We start from the raw sequence: 6,000 nt of genomic DNA, 5'->3' as shown, positions 1-6,000 counted from the left end.
ACCTGCTATGCACAAGCTAGGCTGCGGACAGTTCTAGCAGCGAGATGCAACCAGAATCTCCCAGCAACACAAAATAATACACCATTGCTAGCTATATGCCGTGAATTATGATAAATTATTCACTTTAATTAAGAATAACTGAAGACCTATTTTGACCATGTAGCTCAGACAGCAAACCTTTTTAACACTTCTGTGCAATCTCACCTAAATACATCAGTACCACTAAACCAGCTGGAGCATTAAGCCCACGCTCTGGCTATCTTTCGCGTGGGTTAGGCCCAAGAGGAAGAGACTATGAGGATATCCTGAAAACAGAACTCCTAGCTCATACAGCCTTGACAAACAGCTGGGGTCACACACCCATGGACGAAACCCTGGAAAGTTACCCAGGACCTGCTATGCACTAGCTAGGCTGGGGACAGCTCTAGCAGCGAGATGCAACCAGAAAATCTCAGGAAAACACAAAATTACACCATTGTTATATGTGGCTAATGATGACAAAGTATTTACTTTAAGTAAAAACAATTTAAGGCCTATTTTGACTATTTAGCTCAGCCAGCAATACTCAAGCCAGCAATTTTAATTACACGCAACAGAGACAGAAGATATAAATTGTTTCTTAATACTACATGTTTATATACATTTAATTATGCGCATTACCCACACGGAACATACATTACTTTAATTACACACATTATCTACCCGGGATATAAATTGTTTTGGTATATACATTTATATATACATTTAATTACGCACATTACCGAAACAGGACATAAATTATATTAATTACATGCGTTACCTGCACTGTTTCATTATATTAAGTGTTTATATATATTTAATTATGTTCATTACCTACATGGGACCTAAAGTTTTTTAATTATGTGCATTACCTACACGGGACATACATTATTTTAATTACATGCATTACCTACCCTGTTTCATTTTATTGAATATTGATATACATTTAATTACACGCATTACCTACATGGGACGTAAACTATTTTAATTATATGGAATACTTACACGGGACATAAATTTCTTACTCATATACATTGAATTATGCGCATCACCTACCAGCAATATAAATTGTTTTGTAATATTATAAGTGTTTATATGCATTTAATCATAGGCATTACCCATACCTGACATAAATCATTTTAATTACATGCTTTCCCTACACGGGATATAAAGTGTTTATATACATTTACTTACACGCATTACCCAGCCCGGTTATAAATTGTTCATTTATATTAAGAGTTTTTACACATTTAATTATGAGCATTACCTACCCTGGAAATTAATTGTTTATTCATATTAAAGTCTATATATACATTTAATTAAGCACATTACCTACCCAGAATATAAATTGTTTATTTAATATTAAATGTTTATACACATTTAATTACCCACACTACCTACCCGAGATATAAAATGTTTCATATCTTTTAAGTGTTTATATACATTTAATTATGCGCATTACCTACCCGCGAAATAAACTGCTTATGTATATTAAGCTTTTATATAATACACTTTAATTATGCGCATTACCTACACAGGACATAAATAATTTTAATTACACGCATTTCCTACACAGGACATAAATTTTTTATATTAATTGTTTATACACATTTAATTACGCGCATTACCTACTCGGGAAATAAATTGTTTATTCATATCTTTTAAGTATTTATATACATCTAATTAAGCGCATTACGTACCAGGGATATAAATTGGTTATTTATATTCAGTGCTTACATACGTTTCATTACGCGCATTACCTACACGAGATGTAAAATGGTTATTTATATTCAGTGCTTATATATGTTTAATAACCCACATTACCTACACAGGACATAAATGGTTTCTTTACATTAATTGTTCATACGCATTTAATTACGCGCATTACCTACCCCGGATATAAATTAATTATTCATATTATGTACTTATATAAGTTTAATTAACGCAAATTACCTACATGGGACATAAATTACTTCAGTTGCACACATTACCTGCGTAGTATATAAGTTATGAAGTGTTTATATACATATAATTAAGCACATTGCCTACCCAGGATATAACCTAGCTATTTACATTCAGTGCTTATATACATTTAATTACGCGCATTACCTTCAGTGGACATAAATTACTTCAGTTACACACATTACTTGCATAGTATATAAATTATGAAGTGTTTATATACATTTAATTAAGCGCATTATCTACCTGGGATATAAATTGGTTATTTATATTCAATGCTTATATACGGTTAATTACGCACATTACCTACACGGGACATAAATTATTTCAATTACATGCATTACCTACACAGGACAGAAATTGTTTGTTTATATGAACTGTTTATACGCATTTAATTATGTGCATTACCTACCCCGGATATAAATTGTTTATCTATATTAAGTGTTTATATACATTTAATTACTCACATTACCTACACGGGACATAAATTATTTCAATTACACGCATTACCTGCATAGGATATAAATTATGAAGTGTTTATATGCATTTAATTATGTGCATTACCTACCCCGGATATAAATTGTTTATCTATATTAAGTGTTTATATACATTTAATTACTCGCATTACCTACACGGGACATAAATTATTTCAATTACACGCATTACCTGCATAGGATATAAATTATGAAGTGTTTATATACATTTAGTTATGCGCATTACCTACACGGAACATAAATTATTTCAGTTATACACATTACTTGCATAATATATAAAACTATGAAGTGTTTATATACATGTAATTATGTGCATTACCTTCCCTGGATATAAATTGTTTATTTATGTCAAGTGTTTATATACATTTACTTACTCGCATTACCTACACGGGACATAAACTGGTTATTTATATTACGTGCTTATATACATTTAGTTATGCCCATTACCTACACAGGACATAAATTGTTTCTTTACATTAATTGTTCATACGCATTTAATTACGCGCATTACCTACCCCGGATATAAATTAATTATTCATACTATGTATTTATATATGTTTAATTACGCACATTACCTACACGGGACATAAATTATTTCAGTTACACACATTACTTGCGTAGTATATAAGTTATGAAGTGTTTATATACATTTAATTAAGCACATTGTCTACCTGGGATATAACCTGGCTATTTACATTCAGTGCTTATATACATTTAATTACGCACATTACCTACACGGGACATAAATTATTTCAGTTACACACATTACCTGCATAGTATATAAATTATGAAGTGTTTATGTATATTTAATTAAGCGCATTACCTATCCGGGATATAAATTGGTTATTTATATTCAGTGCTTATATACGGTTAATTACGCGCACTACTTACATGAGACATACATTGTTTGTCTATATTAATTGTTTATACGCATTTAATTACGTGCATTACCTACCCCGGATATAAATTAATTATTCATACTATGTATTTATATACGTCTAATTACGCACATTACCTACACGGGACATAAATTATTTCAGTTGCACACATTACTTGCGTAGTATATAAGTTATGAAGTGTTTATATGCATTTAATTACGCACATTACCTACACGGGACATAAATTATTTCAGTTACACACATTACCTGCATAGTATATAAATTATGAAGTGTTTATGTATATTTAGTTAAGCGCATTACCTATCCGGGATATAAATTGGTTATTTATATTCAGTGCTTATATACGGTTAATTACGTGCATTACTTACATGAGACATACATTGTTTGCCTATATTAATTGTTTATACGCATTTAATTACGTGCATTAACTAACCCGGATATAAATTAATTATTTATATTAAGTGTTCATATACATTTACATTTACATTTAATTACGCACATTACCTACACGGGACATAAATTATTTAAGTTATACACACATTACCTGCATAGTATATAAATTATGAAGTGTATATTTAATTAAGCGCATTACCTATCCGGGATATAATCAATTACACAAATCACCTGTATAGGATATAAATTATTCAGTGTTTATATACATTTTAATTAAGCGCATTACCTACCCGGGGTATAAATTGGTTATTTATACGTTTTGCTTATTGCTTATATACGTTTAGTTATGCGCATTACCTACACGGGACATAGCTTTAAGTTATTTCTGACAGAACGGTGGGTGCCCCTAGTGGGTGGGTTTTTCCCTTTTGTTACCATGCATCCCAGGTGACGTCAGGATATGAGTCCAGAGCAGCTCCAAATGACAGTCTTGGACAGAGTGGATCAAACATGGCGCTCATCGACAATCCCGCGCAACCTCCATCCGTCTTTTAGTCTCCCAGGCCTGAAAAACAACAACACACACACACACACACCTACACCCACACAGTGGCAAAAATTACCAAATTCCTGAGGCGGTTTTCTCTGCTCTAAAGCCCAAAAAACTGTCTGGTCCTGCCCTAATGTCTTGGTTGAGGCCCGCTGGATGAGTCTTTCTGGAAAAGATTTCAGAAAATTAGCGTTAGTTCATTTGAAACGTTATCAAAAATAGCATAGACCTTATACCCAAAACGATTATTTTCCGTATGCCTTCCGTAAGTGTTTCCTCCGTCTGTTCCACGTTGAAATAACACCGTACGTTGAGTTTCACTGTTTTATATTAACCGGATTCCCACTGTGACACCTGCTGGGCCTTCTGTGTCGTAATAATCACAATAGAAGTGTCCAGTTTGATCCGGTTCCAAACGGTCAGTTTACATGTTGTCGCTTAGCAGAAGTTCGCAACCACAGCGACAAACAAAACGAGTACATTAACATTACCTTTACATCGTTGACATCTAGCTGACCATCACAAAGCGATCCCCATAAGTCAAGCACAAAGGCCATCCAACAAAACGACAAAGGACATAAACAGGGACACCACAATCCACACAGGAACAAGAGCTAATTAGCTAAACTAAGAATCTGGCCCAGCACCTCAGTGCAACACAATATACCTGACAAGCGTTTACCGTACCAACACATTGGTCTTCCTGAAACTATTACCGTAGACAGACTCCCTTCTTTTTGCACAAAATACTAAGAAACGATCGTTTCAGCCAAAACACCGATGGGAGCATTATTTTAGCTAACGAACGCTTGAGCTAAATAATTAGACTAAATAACCAAGGCAAAATCAAAGATAGCCAATTAGCAATTTCTTTATAAACAACTGCAATAGTAATGCTCTCTCCTCCAGAAACGCTGCATAATAGGGGGTTCGTGTTTCGCTTTATAGCTTTGAAAGAATTTGTGAAGTCTAAAACCGTAGTGGGGCAAACCGGGAAATAAAGAATATAACAAATTGATCGCTGTAAACGAGATACCTTAGTAATCGACAAAAGAAACCTGAGGGGCCTGGTACCGGGAGTGGTGCTGAATGCAACTCGGAAGCAAAGTCTTACAGGGGTGTATTAATGGACTGCCAATTTGCCATTCCTTTAGCTAAAATAGCTAATGCAATGCGATAACGATACCGTATGACAGCTTTCACAAATTCACGCCCTTGGTAGGGGCTATGATGTCGCTGTAGCTTCCAGTAAATACATATTATTAGCAGCCATACTATCCTTTTTAACTCTATTCAGATAATTGGCAAAAATATGATGACGATGACAAGGTGACTCTCAGACTGGTCTGACAACCCATAACGTATACACACACACACAGTTACCATTTGGGGTAGGTTGAATGTTATCACATTAACACAAAATTGTAGTAATCAAGTATAGTTTTCGTAAAGTGTCACATAGGGCAAGCAGGTTATGCAACGAACCAACCACAACCAAACCGATGGTCTCTGATTAGATCAGTTCAGAAACCCTCGTCGGCACCCTTTTTGACCCATCTGCATTATAATAGGTAGCAGGCTTGCTGGCTAGTTTGCCACTTGCTTCCGGGTAATTTACGTTACTTGCTACCTAGCTAATCAGTCGAAATGCGGTTGGAAACGAGTTGTAGCTAGTTGCCTTAAAAAG

This window comes from Megalops cyprinoides, chromosome 25 (assembly GCF_013368585.1).
Source record: "Megalops cyprinoides isolate fMegCyp1 chromosome 25, fMegCyp1.pri, whole genome shotgun sequence".
NCBI lineage: Eukaryota > Metazoa > Chordata > Actinopteri > Elopiformes > Megalopidae > Megalops > Megalops cyprinoides.
Note: the sequence above shows the minus strand (reverse complement) of the source record.